This window comes from Protopterus annectens, chromosome 5.part0 (genome assembly GCF_019279795.1).
Source record: "Protopterus annectens isolate FY-2018-M chromosome 5.part0, PAN1.0, whole genome shotgun sequence".
Classification (NCBI taxonomy): domain Eukaryota; kingdom Metazoa; phylum Chordata; order Ceratodontiformes; family Protopteridae; genus Protopterus; species Protopterus annectens.
The window spans coordinates 1,749,419,510-1,749,439,739 of NC_056735.1; the positions used below are offsets into that span (position 1 = coordinate 1,749,419,510).

At 37.8% G+C, this 20,230-nt stretch overlaps 1 protein-coding gene across 1 annotated transcript in view; it reads right to left on the minus strand.

Moving 5' to 3' along the window:
- The window catches only part of DOP1B (DOP1 leucine zipper like protein B), a 2,336,114-nt gene that overhangs the window by 1,357,806 nt on the left and 958,078 nt on the right, over positions 1–20,230 (minus strand). The window lies entirely within an intron of this gene.

A 20,230-nucleotide genomic window follows, 5' to 3' on the forward strand; every position in this document is an offset into this window, starting at 1 on the left:
TGGGAACTAAGACAAGTATATTTGGTTTCGAATTAGTGGTGGAGGTGGCAGTGGATGGCCCTGGATTGGGGTGTATGTCACCATCCAATATTAATTTGATAAGATACATGGTGTATATTGAGGAGGTATGTTATAGACTTTTTTAAAGTGTATTTTTGTTTTAAAGTTTGCAGAGTTTGGATCTTAAGTCTGAAGTAATGAATGGGGGGGGGGTAGAGTGATGGAGATATGGAGGGTTGTGTTAAAATCCTGTTTGTGTTGATAGATTGAGTAGTTGAAAAAAGTGATTGTTTGTGGTGGAAGAATAAGGTTTGTATGGATCTCTCTGGGAACGGAGGTCAGATGGGCTAGGAAAGAAAGTGTTATCAGGATTGGTAGGTGTAAAAAGGCCATGGCCGAATGAGAATGGGGTACTTCAGGGTATAGTAAATGGTTAGTTTTTTAGCTGAGGATGGAGTTTGGGTACATACTATTTAAGTGTACAAATTAATTGCCTAGTTACCTAGATGGGTGTAGCTTTAGATGTATAAGTTTTGGCTATGTGGTGGTGGATGGAAATTGGGGGTAGGATAGGAAAACAGAGTGGGGTAGTCCAAAATGAAGGTAAAGTCACAAAAAACAATCAGTGAAGTGGCCCTGGAGCAAAAAATGTGCTTCCATTTAGTGAATACCAAATATGCTCATTATTTTATTTGTATCTTTAGTTTTTAATTTCAATTTACCCACACTCAGTCCAATATCAGGTTATTCTGATTAACAGTGACATACATAACATTAAAAATTGCATTTGATTTTGAATGTTTACCCAAATGTCTAATGGTAGGGTGATTTCCATGGACTTTGTATTGCTAAGTCCATAAGCTAAGTTAGGCTAAACCAACCCCCAAAGCGATTCAAAACAATGATAAAAATTAAGCACAAAATACAGGACTATAGTTTACAAAAAATAAAATACTGGCTCTGATCTGAAAGTGGTTTCACAAATGTCTGGGGCAAAGGATAAATATATTTACGAAAGGAAGACAGTGGACTCCTAAAAACAATCAACAGAGCTGCTGTGGTCTAAAACAATGCAGTGATAACAGTGGACAAATTTCTTTGTTTTGGGCTGCCAAAATATTTATAAATAATTTACATAAAAATATAGCCCTCGGACAGATGTTCCAACTGCAAACTTCCCTGTTACATAAACTAAAGATCTGTTAACTTGCAGAAAGACTTCTACAAAAAATAAAGAGGCAAGGAAAAGTAAATTTAAGGAAAGGAGACCAAGGGTGACTTCCTTGAAGGCATCCAGTACCACTGAAAATAGAGAAGGAGAGAGAATGGAAGTTGCAAGTGTAGAAAAAGTGAAGGAAATATAAGAAAAGAAAACAGTTGAGTATATTTGCAAATTTTTTTCTGTAAGATTTTTGCATCCATGCCTGCCATCCACAGAGTCTCTCCTTGTCAGTCATGTGCCCATTTGTCTCCCCTGTAGCACAAATACAGGTGCCAACTGGCAGGGCTGCCATCCATGCAGCCATGAAAATGTGTGCTTTCCCTCACTGGCATTCTGGCAGCTAGGAACTAAACCAAAAAAATACTCCTGGCAGACACTAAATAAACACGTCACAAGAAGAAAACATCAGCTAAAGGCAAACCCACCAAACAGAGCTTTCAAATAATGTTTAAGCACTCTTTCAATAAACAGTAAAACAGAACTTCATAAGAAACTAATGTAGCTTACAAGAGCCATTTGTTTAAATAAACATATAACTGTCATCAGATACATAATCCATCCATCTACAACCCCTTTTTTTTTTTTTGCACATGGGGTCAGGGTGTCAATTCAACAGTGACAATCACCTAGAGCCAAGATTTACACAGCTAAGTGCCTATCCCTGTTGCTGTAGGTCTTTCACACCACACACTTGCACACACACTCAGATATATTGCCAATTTAGAGTGTCCCAGCCGCATACTGCATATCTTTGAAATGTGTGAGGAAAATAAAACACCCAGAGGAAACCCACGCGAAGACATGCAGAAGACTCCACACAAAAGGCACCCCAGCCAAGAAACGAACTGGAGAACCTCTTGCTGTATGCTGACAACACTATCCACTGTGCCACTGTGTGCATAATCTTGAATCAAAAATCATTCTTTTGACAAAGAAACCATCCATATTTAGTTACCTTATAACATCAAAAAAAAAAATAAATAAAAATAAAGTCATCATTTTGCTGAAAGGAGTTTTATAACACTACTAATAGACACATGGCAATAAGTAAAACTGAAAGAGTCCTAAGAATGAGAATTCATGAGCATGTTAATGCTATTAAGAGGAAGGATCTGAACAATGCCTTCATATACTCATTCAAAGAATTGTGTAAATTTAAAAGAAAAACATTTTTTTATTTTATGTGTTAGAAAAGAAAACGGGAGGTTGTTGGAAAACTAAGTTAAAATACTGCCTTACTGCCAACTGCTGTTAAATGACCATGTGTATACTAATAGTGTTGTAAAATTTGGAACAGCAAAATTACTATTTTATTATTTTTTTGCATGCTTATTTAAGAAAGTGGTATATGAGACCAGTCCCATCAGCAAATCTGACTTCAGAAAGCAAAGTACACTACATGTTCAAAATGAAAGGTACCAGTGATAATTAAAAGAGCGAAGCTGAAACCTTTCATAAAAATCATATGCAGTAATCACAGGTTCACTGCTGAATGAATTATTGAAGTTTCCCAAAACTTCCCAGTTTGTCATCAACAACACTGACAACTCCAGCAGAAACAGTAGCAAACACTAAATATGCAGTACTCTCTCGCCACCTCAAGCAGATCCATTTCTGAGGCTTCCCTGGAGCAGCCATCAGCCAAGGCTTCCTCCCAAACAGATAAAACCCCTTTAGTGGACCCATTCCACACATACAAATAATAATTTTATTTTATTATATTTTTACTGTTTGCAGTGTTTTCAGTCGAAACTGAGTACATCACTTTAACAACAGCGGCTTTTCAGGAAAACAGGTAGACATTTCTTGATTACCGTAATTGGCTCTCTAGGAGATGCTTTCTAGCAATAATATATCATTTTGTGCCCAAGGACCTATTTTAGGTTATTTAAGGACTTCAGACAAGAATCAATTTTATAAGGGAGAACAGTTCCTTATGTGGATGCTTGTGTTTACTTATTTTTTCTATGAATTTACAGAGTAGTTGTTAATTTCTGAAAACCTGTGTCTCTACTGACATATGAATTGTGTGTGCTGCTTGTGTAACAATGTTTTGGAGAATTATTACCTTTTTGTAAGGTTTGTTGTGCAGTTTGTGCTTACTTGTCCTGAGAATGATAAACATCTTAAATTTAGTATCACATAGGCAGCAACAAGATCTCAGCTGTTGCATCACGGAGAACTCGGCAAAGTAGGACCAAATAAGGACACAAACTGTCATTTACCCAGGTCTCCATGAAAAAGCCAGCAATACATTTTGCATCAAACCTGAAATAATGCCAGACATATTGCAGATGGACTTTGCATTGGTACAAAATGTATGCATGTGGGCCAAAGGTACCAGGGTCCTTGATATCCTCCTCAGTATAAACAACTGTCTCCATGGGTATGTCACAAAATGTCAAAATTCAAATTGTGTGACCGTTCACATGCGGGTAACAGGTGAACACCCTGGTGGCCATTAAGCCAGAAGAGACTATACCAACCCACTTCTTGTCATCCTATGAATCTTCAGAGTATGACACTTCTGACAAAGATGAAAGGTGTCAAGATTAAGTCTAGGAGTACCGAAGGGGCAGTGCCAAGAAAAAGTCCTTGAATAATAAACAAAATTGTGTCCTATTAGATAAACTTAACACAGAATCCTGTGGACCTATTGTAGCAAATGAAAAGCTAATTAAATGAACACTGATCTAAACCTTTTAGGATCAAAGCTCACCTTCTGTTGGAAAGACAGTTTAACTTCTATGCCTCACCAGGGCACAACAAATAAACTGCAGTGTTAAGCCTTGCTCCACGGCACGAAGGGATGAAACCCTAATTACAAACCAGGTGTCTGGATTTCATTTAACAGTCAAAGCTTTACCTGAGCTGGGAGGGCGTGGAATGAAGGAGTGTGACTCACTCACCTTTCCCAGGAGGAGGGCAGAATTTGCAAGCACTCAGAGGTGCAGAGTGTGGTGTGATCTCCCTAGTGTATACCAGGCAGACTACCGCTTATGCTGCACCTGGGGGGGGGGGGGTAGGACTGCTTGGAGGAAATGTCACTGCATGCCTAAGTGTCTCATGAGTTGTGCACAGTCAATTAAGGCCAGAGGAATAACATAAAGCAAAAGCTTTGAACCAGCCCCAATGGGTGCTTTAATGACAGCCCCTCTTGGCTGATTCTTGCCTGGTGGTGGTAACAAATGGGCTTATAGAAGAGAGACGGCCTGATGGTCGATAGGCAGAAGGGGGCAAAAAATGTAAATAAACAAGTTAACTATAAAGTTGACCTTGAAGATATAAATAAATAACTTCCTTCTTTTCTGTGTCTTGACTTCTGAAAGAAAGCTGTGCAGTAAAATGCAGTAGGTCAATCAAAATAGCACTCTAGAACCATCCATATGTAGAATACAGATAAAAAGATATCTGCGATATAACCATTAAACATATAAATTAATAAATTATACTCATCTTCTGAGTCTTCCTATCAAGATCCATGGAGGAAAACATCATAGCAAAACACATTTGCAAGCAGTACTCCAGAACCATCCCCTTGAGCACATAACACTACCCACTGCAGCAGAGCATTAGCTCAGTTAAGACAGTCTAGTGATATGAGAACATAACCACAAATCCCAGACTCCAGAACCATCCCCTTGAGCACATAACACTACCCACTGCAGCAGAGCATTAGCTCAGTTAAGACAGTCTAGTGATATGAGAACATAACCACAAATCCCAGACAGTTTATAAAGAGGAAATGAGCTCACATAATAATATAGCTGAAGGATGCAGAAGACTTTAGATACATTATTTTAAAATCCACAAGGCTGAAGACTTTAGACACATTATTTTAAAATCCAGAAGGCTGAAGACACAGAAGAAACTAGAATGTTGGAAGCACCAGTTAAATTGACAAAGATGAGCTGTTAAAGCCAGACATGGAAGATTTGGTATCTTTGCAGAAAATAACCACCCAAAATAAACAACGGAGCTATAGCAAGCATGTTCCTACCAGAAACAGCAAACCTTCAAAAAACAAGCCCAACGAGAAGCATTGTCATACTGCTCACAAAAGTGTCAAGATCATAAGGCACCAAAAGCAAACAGAAAAGAGAGGAACTGGCAGCAGAAAGTAGACAATCCAAACAAACTAAAAGATAGTCTGCAGTTACAGATGACAGAAGGAGGGCAGCCCAGCAGTCCAATGAATCCAAGTCAGCAAGCTCCAAAATGACTAAAGTGTAAACATTTGAAAAGACTGACACACTACCAGAAAAGGCACCTAACATTATGGCACCAGAAGAACACCACCACAAGCAATGGTGAACAAGCAAATGAAAAAAATCAAAGGAACTTTGCATTGCCTTACAAACAGCAACCATAACAACAAAAGTCTGTCGCAACAGTACTTGCTTTTTACTACATTCTTCCAATACACTCTAAGTGACCAAGACTACACTGTAAAAACTGTGTAGGAAATAACTGCCTTAAACCAATTAGTTTTTAGTATGCACCATAAATATGCGTTTATATTACCCTGTCAAAAACTCAAACTGTTGACAGCGTAATAATCAACATGAAAATGTCGAAACCCCTGAACATCGAACACACACAAAAAAAAACAAAACACCCTAGCATAACACAAATTGCTCTATGTAGGGGGGCAAGCCCCCCGCACCCACACACCCCCGCTACTTAAATATACCAAATCCGAGATCACACTACATTGCAGTAAGCGGAAATCTCAGCTTACGGAGATTTCCATTTACACGCGCAATGACTTTCACTTTCGACATTTTGGTGCCAACAATATCAGCTTTGATATTGTCGGCCTTCGACAGAGTGAAGTAGACCCATAAATATGGTGGGTTTCAGGAATTTTTAGTTAAGACTAATGACTCAACAAAGATACAGTTAAATGAAGGATGCTGTCATCTTGCCAGGAGATATTTTTAGTGAAAAGGATAAATATGGTGGGTTTTAGGGATTTTAATATAACTGGCTTGCCAAGGATGCAGTTAAATGCCTGATGATAAGCCAAAAGTTCAGATAAACAAAAACTAGCTACATAATATACCAGATACATTTTAACCACATCCTTTGTCTGAGGTCTGCCATTTGGATAACTATATGTTGTCTACTCTGTTAGCTAATCATGTACAACAAACTCTAAACATAACAGTGAGTACTTTTCATCATGACAAACATCAGCTAGAGTACATGACCTGATTAAATAAAAGCTCCACACATATGTACGCAGTGAGTAAAGGATTCATGGAAACATTAAAAGCAATCATTCACATTCCAAGGTTGCATCAACTCACAGATCAACCATGAAAATAATGATGACTATTTCTCTGCTACCTGTCAACCATGGAAACATCAAAAAGCATGACTTTATTACTACTTTACAAATGATATCTCTGAATATATGGACCTCTGTTAACAGAATGATAGCTTTGTTCTTTAATATTTTATCCAGATTTACTACAGCTTTCAATCCAAGAATCAAGCGTATTTTAAATAAGTTCAGGAAAATAAAATTTGTCACTCCCTTTACTTCTTCCCCATATATTTTGCAAATAACTGATATTGCTAGATGATGTAATCATAGTTCTTCTGATATTAGGCAGCAAGCCAGCTTTTGCAATTTCTAAGTTCCACCTTCAACAGTCTCTCTAAATTCTCCATGCTTTCAGCAATCACAGTGGTATCATCTGTATACAAGAATGTTAATATTTCTCCTAAGAGCTCTTACATCTAACCCAGTGGGGACTAAAGAGACTACTGCTTTTGCAGAGTGTGTGTGTGTGTGTGTGTGTGTGTGTGTGTGTGTGTGTGTGTGTGTGTGTGTGTGTGGGGGTGTGTGTGTGCGCGTGTGTGTGTGTGGGTGCGTGCGTGTGTGTGTGGGGGGGCATACACACTTACTGCCCTACTTTTTCAGTCTTGAACCAATAACTTATTACGTGTCTGCCTAACTGTTTTTTGGTTTATATACAGACTCCTCAGAAGAAAAAAAGGCGGCCTGCTTTACCCATTTCTCTAATAAAGTTACACAGTTTATGTTTCACACTATCAAACGCTTCACAACAGCCACACAAGCTGAAATAAATTTCTTACTGAACAAGTCAAAAAAGATGAAGAAAATGTTTTACTAAACTCCCTTTATTAGCCAATAGACGAGAATCTGCTCTCCAGTGCCTCTCTCTTCTAAAAACAGTCCAAAGATAACACAGTTCTTGGCCAATATACTGCTGGTGTCTACCTTGCATTATTTTGCTAGCATGTGTAACAAGTGCAACTGTTTGATTGATGATTTAAGCACTTTTTATCAATGCCTTTTGGGGATTAAACTACAAAATGACATTTTCTAATTCAAAGATAATTGTTGTGTTTTCTAAATTTATCAAGTTATGAGCAAAACTGTTACGGTATACACAATTCAGATGGATTTCCTATCTTCCTGCACCCATCCTGGCTACCCACACCATCCAGATTACTTATTACTTCATTTTCTCACAGTTTCTTCCTGCATTTATTCATTCTTTCAATGTGTCCTAATTAGGCAGGACTGCACTCTGATAACTATAGAGAAAACAACTGAATTAATTTTTATTTAACATTTGTTGACCGGGCTAGTCTAGCTGGATACATGTCCATTTTCAGTAGAGGCCCAGGGAGAAAAGCTCCAAGAAATAAAGAATAATAACAATAATAATAATAGTAATTAATATGACAGATCAATATATGAAAGACTATAGTTTCAAGTATATAAGTAAAATTTTTTTTTTTTTTTTTTTTTTTTTTTACAAATTAGAATACTTGTAGTGATTAATAACATAAGCATTAATTCTATAGAGGGTAATGTATAAAATAAGGTACAATATACATATATACATAGGATTTATGTGCAATAACATAGTAAATTGAAGCATTAAGGGAAGATTGTGAAGGAGGTGGGGTGAAAATTAGTAAAAAGGAGAAAGTTAGTCGGGGTTAGTACAGGAGCATAGCCAGTGTTTGTTGAGAAATAGTTTTAGATTCCTTTTGAAAAGTGAGAGAGAAGTCTGAGAGGTGAGTTCAGAGGGTAGTCGGTTCCATAGTTTACCAACAGAGTTACAGAACAAGGAGTCACCTGCTGAGTTGTTAGATTTGGTTGTACTGATCAGCAGTTTATTTGAGGAGCGTAGAGTCTTAAGATTATTATAAGGGGTAATGAGGCTGGACAGTATTGGGGTGTTGCTGGGTTGATACAGGGTCTTGTGGGTTATAGTAAGTTGTTGAAATTGGAGCTGGTTAAGACATTCAATCCAGTCTAGTTGTTTTAGATTCAAGCAGTGATGGGTTCTGAAAGGAGAGTTTGTAGCAAATCTAGCAATATTATTGTAGGATGTTGCAAGTTTGTTGAGGTTGTTTTTGGAGAGATTGGTGTATATGGGAGAAGCATAGAGTACAGTGGAGATTAAGTGAGTTCTAGCAATAGTGGTCTTGGCTACTGGGGTAAGAAATGGTTTGATTCTGTAAAGGGATCCTAGTTTTTTGTTAACTAATTTTATTGTGGTGTTTATGTGAGTATCAAACTTGAGGTTGTTGATTGTTATACCTAGGAGTTTAGTGGTTGGGTCAGGAGTAATAAGAGTACCATTACTGGATGTAAGAGTGAAATGTAAGGGGGTGGACTTTCGGGTAGGTGTGAAAAGTAACAGTTTAGTTTTTTGGGGGTTTAAGAGGAGGCAGCGGTGTCAGAACCACTGTTCAACAGTATTGAAAGCTTTTTGGGTAAGAGACTGAAGTTCAGATTGAGTAGTGGTGGAACAGATAATAGTAGAGTCATCTACATATTGAATGCAGTTGGTGTCTGGAATAGCTGTTTGAAGGTCATTAATATAAATTGAAAATAGGAGTGGGCCTAATATGGAGCCTTGCGGGACGCCGAGGGAGATAGGAAGGTGATTAGATAGGTTATTTTGCCAGAGTACAGCCTGCTGTCGGTTTTCTAGGTAGGATGTGAACCAATTCATAGATAGCGGATCAAGTCAGACGGATTTAAGTATGTGTAGAAGGAGTTGGTGGTTGACCATGTCAAAAGCCTTAGATAAATCAATGAAGACTACAGAGGAAAGAATATTTCTGTTACGTTTTTCGTTAATACAGTTTGTGAAGGATAGCAGGGCTGTGGTGGTGCTATGATAAGGCCTGAATCCATGCTGACAGTTAGCAAGTAGGTTATTATGGAGTAGGTGGTTAAGTAGTTGCTTATGGATGCATTTTTCCATGATCTTTGCTAGAGGGGATAGTAAAGCTATGGGGCGAAAGTTAGAGAAGTCATTTGAATTTCCTCCTTTATGCAGTGGGATGATATGAGACATTTTCCAGATAGATGGGATAGTTCCTTCACTTATGGTTCTATTTATCAGAATGGAAATGGGACAGGCAATGGCTTTAGCACCTATTTGCAGGAAGTCTGCTGGGAGTTTGTCAGCTGAGGGGGGAGTTGGTTTTAATTTTTGGAGACGGGAGCAGATAGAGGAAGTAGACACAGGTTGTAAATGAAATGGTGGGGGTGGATTTGTAGTAGAAGTAGTCAGATTAGAGGTGTCAGGAGATAGATGGTTAGCAAGAGTTTGTATAGCGTCAGTGAAGAAAGGATTAAAGGAATTAGCTGTTTGTGTGGGATTTTCTGGGCTGGATCCTTGTGGGTTGGGTGTGATAGATTGGCCTGGGTAATTAAGTTTGTTGATGCTAGTCCAAAATTTATGTGGTTCTTTGTGGGAGGATTGCTGTAATTGTAGGTAAAAGTTATTTTTGTCTAGCAGGATGGCTTTTTTGGTACAATTTTTATGTTGCCTAAAGGTTTGGTGATCTGTAGGATTCTTGGTAGTACGCCATTTTGCCCAGGATTTGTTTCTGAGAAGGATTGTTTCCCTAGTATTTTTAGAGAGCCAAGGGACTGGTTTAACTTTATTTATTTCTAACAGACCGTGTTGGGGCATGGTGGTCTAGGATGGTTAAGAATGTGGAATTGAAGTATTCTACTGCTTCATTTAGGGGGAGATATTTTAAAGGTGACCAATTACATAGTTTGAGTTCTGACTGGAAAAGTTCTGGGTTAAAGTACTTTTTGGTGCGTATTGTTCTGAAAGTGTTAGGGAAAGTTAGGTTGGTTTTATGTTTAATAATATAAGTAAGTGAATGGTCACTTAGGTCATCAGGAAGCGTTCCTGCTGTATAAGTTTGATGAGGACTATTAGTAAGAATACAGTCTAAGGTACTTTCTTTGTTATTGAGTTTATTTGTTCTGGTAGGGGAGTTAATAGTTTGTGAGAAGCCATAAAGGTTAATATGGGTGGTGGGGTTTGTATTACTACAGGAATTCCAATCGATATTAAAGTCACCTAGGACTATGGTTTCTTGTGGGAGATTTATAGCAAGCCAGTTAAGGATATACTCGAGTATACTAATGTTATTTCCTGGGGGAATATATATACAAATTATATTTATGGCTTTGTGTGTATTTACTTGAAGTTTGGAGAGAATTATTTCAGCATTATTGTCGAAAGGTGGGTTACGATGAATAGTGCTAACTTGTAGCTCTTAATTATAGAGGATTGTGACCCCCCCTCCCTTTTTGGTTGTGCGGTCTTGTCTAATAATATTGTAACCAGGTGGGGTGACTTCATTGTCTTTAACGGTAGGTTTTAGCCATGTTTCAGATAAACATAGAATGTCAAATAGGTGGATATTTAGGAGGGCATGAACCTGAGCTATTTTGTTGCAAATACTGCGGATATTAAGACATGCTATAGAAAGTGAGTTGGTAGGTTTGGTAGGTGGTGGGGTACTAGATTTGAATTGACTGCAATTTGCAGTATTACGGGTAGAGTTAGGGCCAGGATTGGGATGAATGTCACTATCTATTAGGGAGTGTAGGAGTGTAAATTGTTTAGGCTGAAGAGGCTTGTAATAATACTCAAATAATTTTCTAGGTTTTAGGTTGGAGTACTTAATATGTACTAGTCTGTGATATTTGGCGAGCAGGTAGTTGGGTTTGCAAATGATGTTTAGTAAGTTAGGAGAGTTATCTAGTGTTGGTGTAGAAGTGTGTTTGGAGGGGAAGAGAAGGGTAGAGTAAAGTGGTTGTTCATAGGAGGTTAAGAGATAGGTACTGGTTAGAGGGAATAAGAGTGAGACCAAGATAAATATTTGTAATTGATATGGGATGATACGTTTAGACATGGTGTTGGATTGTGATGTGGGAGAAATTGGGAGGAAGGTTTTATGATCAGGTTAGGAGTGCGTTAGTAGGTGGGGAATTGTATAAGGAGAGATGAGAGGCTAGGTATTGGTGGGAATGTTGTGAGAAATGGGTATGAGTGTGGTAATGATGTGATTAATGTGATTAGAGTAGGTGTCTTTAGAGGAATAAATTTTGGAGCACTGGGGGCGGGTGGGAATTGGGGGCAGGGTAGGGGAGTGGAGTGAGCCCGCAGGGCGAACGGAGCGGGTTCAGACAGGTGAGCAAAGAAGTCAGCAAAAACCTAACAGTAAGCAGCTAACTGCTGTGTACCTTAGTAGGAAAGGAGTAGGTCTAGGAGGATAGGTAATAGTGGACGTGAAGGTAAGTGGTAGTAGACAGCAAAGGTAAGAGAAAGTAGCAGGGAGATAGGGCAGGAAGCCAGTTCACAAGCAAGGGATAGAGCATTGGCTTCTTTAGATACCAGGAAAGGGTGTAAGATTTAGGTGCTATCCTGGTTTAGAATGGTATCTAGTGGACAGAAAGAGTTACCAACAGAGGCAGGTGGGCAGAGAGAAATGTATCAAGGTTTGGGAAGACTCCTAGGGATAGTAGCAGGAGGAGGCACAAGAGTGATAAAAGCTTCTAATTGCTAGGGGATAGAGAGGGAGGAATAGCTGCTAGGTATCCTGGCTGAGTTAGCATATAGTACATACTCTAGATATGTACAAGTGTTTAAAATTACCACTTTATTTGATAACACATACTTTCTTGCCTCCTTGTAAACAGGGTTCAATAAGCAGGATGGCAAGTCTTTAAGGTACAGAGGAGTAGTAAGGATTTGGTTTGCAGGGAGTCCTTTCACCAGGTAGGTATGTTCACAAGATATTAGTGTAGGTTATAGGTTTCAAACCTAGGAACATAGGGGACAAGAAAAAAGATAGTGAAGGGGTGGGAAATACATTTAAATAATAGGGTAATACACACAGTGCATGCAGTTCAAAAATAGGCAACAGGTATTTAAAAATACAGTCAGGGTAATACTCAGGGCAGCTTGAGTTCATACAGACAGTTGAAAAACAAACATTTCAAAGTAAGCAGATACAAAGCAAGGCATGGCAGCTTCTATTTAAACAAACATTTGAAAACCATTCATGGCAATAATAGCAGACATAATGCAGGTGTCCCTGCACGTATTCAAACTAACAATGGTACATAGTAGTCATACAAGTAGAGAAAGGTCTGAGCAATGTGTAACAGTTGAGTTAGGTAAAATACTTAAGTAATGCTACAGTATGGAGCTGGGTCAAGAGTGGTATAATTAAAAAGAGAAACTAGTGAGAGAGTAGCTATAGCAGTTCCTGTTTAGGCACCTTACCAAGCTAGCATATGTGCAGGACAGTTGTGAGTCTAGCTTCCAGGATATTGAATAACTCATGTATGATAGGATAAGTGGGGAGGCTAGGTCTTTTGTTAACTTAACAGTGTTGTAATTACTAAATAGCAGTTATGGCAATGTTATTGAGGATATACTCAGTTTGTAGTACTTGCTAAAGCACTTAGTCAGGCGGTCAAGGAAACTGGGAGCTGATAAGTCCTAAGGCCCTAAAAAATCTAAGCCATTACACTAATTAGCTGCGGAGCCATACCCTTTGATCTATCGCTCAGTGACCAAGACACTTCGTAGCGCTCCTTCACTTATAGGCAAAAAACACGTTCTTGTTTAGCGTCCGCGAGATAGGGCATAGCAATAAGTAGCTTACCTTATTGCAATGCAGCAGTTCTATCGCTCAAAGGTCAAAGATAACTTTACAGCGTTACTTTACTTTTAGGTAACAAAACACTATATTCGAGCGTTCTCTACATAGAGTAGAGCAAGTAGATAGTTTACCTTATTGGTAGCACAGTAGTAACTGTCTTCTAATAGATATTTTCCTACAATGCCTAGTTATCTTTAATAGAAAGCATGAGATGTACAAACTATCTCTTCTGTTATCGAATGCCTAGTTTTCTTTAACAGAAAGCAAGAGATGTACAAACTATCTCATCTGTTATTGGATTACCACCTTTATAATCAGCTCATTATGGTCCAGTGTTAACTTAAGGACAGAGCAAAAAGTATGGTGTTTGTTTTTATCTTTACATAGGAGCAGAGGCTCTGGTTCCCTCGCCTGGGGACAATATCCACTTTGCGTCGCTTGTTTACTGATGGCAAAATACACTATATCTACCAATCGCTAGAGGGAAATTAAATCAAAAATGCTTTTAAATTGATAGTGCAGCAAAAATAAGGCCGCTCTTGCTATTTTCAGATGTGTTAATGCTTTGGACAGCAGCACGATAAAGTTAAATGTTTATAAAGTACGCCAGAGAGATTTGAAGCATTTTTCATTATATAAGTAGGGGAGAAATCTAGGAATTACTTGGAGAACACTAAAAGTGGTATAGTGGGTAAAGATCAAGACAATCGCACACTACCTGGTAAGGATGGGAATACAGTAGGATGCGTGGAAGTCGCTATGAATTCAAATAGTGTACGTGTGAAATATAAATGGCCAGACACAATGCTAGCAAACTACGAGGTAGCTCAGGTAAAAAATAGGCTAGGTAAGTTACTAAAGCCTGCACAGCACTGATAAATCAATAAATTAAGCCAGAGGGTATGGGGGCCACAAGGCATACAAAAGCCATGTGGGTTCTAGAAGCTCTGAGGTGCATTTTACAGACTTTTTAAAACAGTCTTTTCATACACTGATGACCTGAACAGGAATCATGACTAAGGAAAGAAATTCAGTCTTTTATTCAACTTTACATTTCCTACATACTTACAAAACACACTAAGTGACCAAGACTTTAAACCAGAAGTCATGGGGCTGATTAGGCCCCCAGAAGCCATGGGTTTTCCAGATGCTCTGAGGTGCATTTTAAAATTTTTTAAATAACCTTTTCAAAATGATAAGTCAGCCTCTATGCACCCCCTCTGGTGTTAGATTAGGTTGAAAATTAAGGCACAAATGGTCAAAGTCATATACTGTGCTGTCGTCATATGTACATATAGTATGCGTTCTTCATACCTTATCCCCAAAAACATATCAAACTGAAAAAAACCAACAAACAAAAAAAAAAAAAACAAATGGAACATAACAAATTTCAACCTGTTGTTGACAGATATATATATATATAAACAGCATGCTTCTTTATTCTCCACCAAAAGACATCCACCTGGATATGTATCTGATGTTTGACTGTGAGGAAAGTAATAAAATAATGATTACAGTAATGTTTCCAAATTACTACTACTAGACAGTACAATGCTCCTATAAAAGCTATAATGACCTTATGTGTACACATCTGATATACTTGAGGAAAGCTAAATAAATAATGACCACACTGTCTCCAGCTAAAAATGAGACCTAGTGAACACCAAGGTTTGAGAGGGAAATTAAAGAAATATTGAAATCATCCCCAGTCCAACCACACAAGCTACAGAAACCTTTTGTGTACACCTCTGACTAGGGCTAGTTTTAGACTAGGAGGGGAACAGGGAAGAAGCAACTACTAAACCTGTGCCAAACTACATTAATATAGCCTTGGGGTATGGGGCTATCAGATGCCCAGAAACTCTGAAGGTCTGTATGTTCTGCCTTTTTTGACAAAGGACTGCTTAAACTGAGCAAATGACAAGAGTATTGGTTACTTTCATCCAGACAACCCCAACCAAGCAGTTATAGCCACTTCTTTGTATGATTCAGATTGTGATAAAAGATGGCCATGTAATATATTTCTGCTTTGCTCCAAACAGTTGTCATAAATTAAATTACTCCAAGCTGCTTCACACAAAGCCATAATAATAAATAAACACCACACAGCAAGTCATTTTCCTTCACAGACATTCACAGCAATTATATTTACTTTGACTTGTATATATCAGCTGTCTAGTTAAGTAGTCCATCTTACGTCTCACAAATGCACACTACTCCTGCAAAGTTAGACAGCTACTGTTTAAACAGCAGGTCAGTTGCTTTCATCCAGACAACCTCAACCATCACCCAGCAGTTATACTCAGATGATGGCTATGTAATTTATTTCACCTTTGTGCTATACAAACAGTTGTCCCACATTAAAGTATGCCTAATTGCTCCATAAAAATCACAAAGCCAGAATGATAAGTAAACAGCAGCAGCTTGTCATTCTTCTCCAAAGCCTAACAATTGCAGCCACTTTGTCTGAGCATATCTAAAATGACCAGCTTTTATTACATGGAAAAAAGAGAGATCTTGTTTTGTTCTACTCCTGCAACAGCTGTGCACCATACCTCTCATGTCTCCTCTATTTTGCCTGATATCTTTGCTTTTTCCACTGTAAAAATGTTATGATTTTCTGGTCAATTGTTAAACATTACAATCAGTCAGTAATGCCAGACATTAGACTTACATGCTTCTTACTGATCAGAAAAATCACAAAACCTGTCACTCTTATTAATTAAGTGAACTAGAGTAATACTTAAAATCTCTCAATGATTTAGGCATTAGTTACCCCATGCATCATGCCTCATTATTCTTGGATTTGCCTTGAACCACCTTCAACAAAAAATTAAATGTACTTCCAAAAATATCTGGTTGACCACTGCCAGAATCTTTACTGAAAAGAAAAAAGCTTACCTCACTGCTGATTAAAACATTAGCTTCTGTCACACCACCATTTGAACTTTGTGAGGTCTCTATTCTGCTGGCATGCCCTCTCAACTGTCCAGATTTTCACAGAATGCTTAGATTTTTGTGTATATTTTTGGAGTGTTCTCATAAAAGTTGTGTTTTTCTGAAAAATCACCAAGGATTGAAGTATCATGACATTGGAGTTTCAACTTTCATATCCTTCAGAAAACGCTTGCTGGTGCAAAACCTGTTATTCTAGCAACTTTATATATTTATAACAGCAGTATTTAAAATATGTCCCTTTTTTGGGCATTAACCCCCATTTTTTTTGGGCTCTGTCCAAATTTCTTGCACTATGAGGTACGTCTGCCCAAAGAATAGAAACCTCACAATGTTCAAGTCCTAGGCAATTGCTTAGTTGAGCTACAAGTAAGACCAGCCCTGCTTGCAGTCTTGTTATTATCAAGGCTTTCTGAGGCCCATTTAATTTCACTCTACAGGATGTCTGGCTCTAAAAGGAAAACATACCACTGTATGCATCAGTCATGTTATTGCCCTTCTTATATAGTTCTTCTGGATATTCCTGCCACTTCTACTTAACATGTTCTGCTTCTTCTACCCCCCCCCCCTTTTTGTCTTTTATCCTGCCATTTTACATGGAAACTCCATTCATATTGCAAGTTTTCCTGAAGAGGTTGCTTATCTTTTCTATTCTATCTTCTTCCAGTTCTTTAAACTGGTCACCTAAATGCGCTTCCTTCTCTCTTACTTCTATTCCATAAAGCTCTGAATTCAGCTTGACACATTTCCCTATCTACCTGTCATTTGTTTTCCTATCTCCAACACAGACAGCCATTTTGCCTTCTTAATCGTCTTCCTTCTTGAAATTTTTGTTGCCAGTTCCTCTACAACATCACAAACCTATATACAAAGTTACTCTGGCACTAGATCCTCCAGATATTTTATTTATTTATTATTTTTAACTTGCTTTTGTTTACCAGGAAAAGCTAACTGATACGGAACCCCTTTTCAAAAGAAGTTTGGAGAGAAAAGCTCCAAGCATATTCCTAAATAATAAGTAGAACTGTCTAATTCCTTAAACATGTTCTTCAGTTTCACTTTGTATTCATATGGAATATTGTTAAGCCTGTATCTAGTAGGCTCATGGGCTTTATCTATTTTCTTTAATATGATTCTATGTCTTGAAATAGAAGCTGGTGATCCAAACCAGAGTTAGTTCCAGGTCTTGTTCTGCTGATAACATAATAAAGCTCTTCTATTTATGACTGGAAAGTACATAGTCAATCTAATTTAAGTACTGACCATCTCTTAATACCCATGTCTAAAAGCCATCTCTTAGGCTGCCAAAAAAGACAGTTTTTGCTACGGCCACTAAATTATCTTGGTAGAGTTCTACAAGTCCCACTACATTTTGTAGATCATGACCAAACTTTGCTTGTTATTCTAGTTGTTCTCTGGTTACCAATTTTACTATTCTAATTGCCTAGAATGAAAGTAATTTTGTGTGTGTTATGTCCAGCATGTGCTGTAGATATCATAAAACTGGCTGACTTCCTCCTCTTCTGCTGCTGGATGTGTCACTGTAATGTGGAATGGGTTGCCTCACAGTAAGACTGAGATTATGCTCTAATGTTTTGACCTGTAACCAAGCACTGATTTTTACACCCTTTTGTTTGCTATGAGGGCTCCTCCATTTCTTCTGAACGAGTGTTGCCCACAGTAGAAGATCTGATGATTACCTGATGTACAATAACCTAATCCATTCCATTTTAGTTCGCTAATTCCTAAAATGACAGTTTATTCCATCATCTTGTCTTTAGCAGCATTGAGTTTACCTTGGTTCATAGGTCTAATATTCTAAGTTCCAACAGCGTACAGTTATTCACGCCATTAAACCCTCTTTTGTCTCCAAGCACCTTTAATCCATCGATGTCACATCCTCTAGCACTACCTGTACTTGTACTCTACTCATTCCAGAAGCATGTATGGCACAGTCAGACCCGAGGGTATCATCTTGTGCAGTCATTTCATAATGACTCTTAACAGCTTTTGTCGGCAGCATTTTCTTGGAAGACAACACTAGCATGGATTAGTATTACCTTCACCAGTGGACCTTGTTTAATCCAATCTGTCTGCCATTACCTGCCAGTCTTGGGTGGCCTTATGTAGTACATCTGTCAGCTTTCCTGATACACGCAAAGCCTTTTCACCATGAAAAGCTAAACATTTAAAACTGGCAGTTATAATTTGAGTACAGACAAGACAAGAATAAGCAGGTAATACCTGCCCAATAACCTTAGAGAGGGACTCTCTTAGAGACTGGAAATGTAACAAAAGAAGAAGGGATTGTTGGCAATTGTGGTGCTGTGTTACCCATCTTCCACACTTCATCTCCCAGTAGTACATACTGTTCCATCAGTTCTGAAGTTTCTGACAGACCTTAATTCTGAGCGTTGATTTGGACACAGCAAGACAGAGATTAAGACAGGCGCTGGCACTGACAGCAATGACACACTGCAACAGAGCCCTAACAAGCTAGCCAACTGGAAATAATGAAAATAAAATAATATAAGTCAGTACAGGTTGTTAATAATTTAGATGTTAAAGCAGATCTTTAAAGTAAGTATGTGGAGTACTTCCACACTTCCATCTATGCTTTATGGTTCTGTCAACATTCAGTCAACTAGCTGAACAAGTTAAAAGGTATGTTTCTAAAAGGAAATCTGGAAACATAATGACTTTCATCATGTGGTATTACAAGACAGTGGGCCAGATTCATTGAAGACTACACCAAGTGTACACGATTCGTTTTCTAGAATATCCTTACCAAGACTGCACTAAGTGTACATACAGTCTGCACTTTGTGGTAACTTTTATGAATCCCTCTCAATATTTACGGCTGCAAGAAAATCATGAGGGAAAACTAAAATTAGGAGAAAAAAGGTATAAATTATGCTTATGCTGTATGTTCACTCAGAATGATGTAGGCATTAATGAATCCTAGGGAGTTTCTTTTTTGCCACTGTTAAAATGAAACATAATACAAAATGTATATCAAACTGTTTCGACTTCCACATTTACAAGTGAAATAAAGAAAATAATTACAGTAATTTCTTGTAACAATTATTTACAACCTAACTAAAATAATTTAAGACATCAAAGAAAAATATAGTGAAATAATTTCTGTGATTGTGGAGTTAGTATATTTAAGTTCCAGGTGTCTGGGTGAGGAGCCCCCACCTCCCCCAATTAGAGAGAGTGAGTGTGTGTGTGTGTGTGTGTGTGTGGGGGGGGGGTGTACAAGTAGATTTTTTTTTTTTTTTTATGGGTGGAAGGTCAGTGACAGTATGATAACAAATGTAAATGAATTGTTTCCAGATGTAATCATTGCATGTTGATTTTTTTTGGTTTAGTTTTTTCTGACTGATGATGAAATGGCTGAACATTTTGCGATTCCTTACACTTTACTTTTGATCTATATATATATATATATATATATATATATATATATATATATATATATATATAGATATGTCCCCTTCAAAACATCTAAAACCCATAACATCTAACTTCATAACATCGAGACCAGAACATCTAAAACTCATAACATCTAAAACTCATAACACTGAATTTCATAACATCTAAAATGTACAATATGTAATAGTGTATCAACAGATATGTAAATGTTATAGTTTAATCTGTTAATCTTGTGGCATTACTATAAGATGTTGTAGCTTTCATTTTCATAGTTATTATTTAAATAGCGTAGGAATGAATACTCTTTATATAGTGTTTATTTTGCCATTCTGTATGTGTTTTTTAGGTCATACAGTTAAGTGATATAGACATTATGTGTACATTCTTTATGGTGATCGTGATACAGTGGGGTTAGGAAATTAACTTTTTCCCACTGTAGTACAATCTCAGAGTTGGTATATTTAATTTACGGGGGGTTGTGGGGGTGAAGCCCCCAACATGGGGTTGCAGGGGGGTTCAGCCCCACTGCAGAAACGTAGTAAAAAGTGTGTTTGGTAGTTTGGTGTTGTTATATATGGAAGGGATGTTATTTTTATGTGATTTGTAGTGTTTGATGTTCTGATACATATTTTC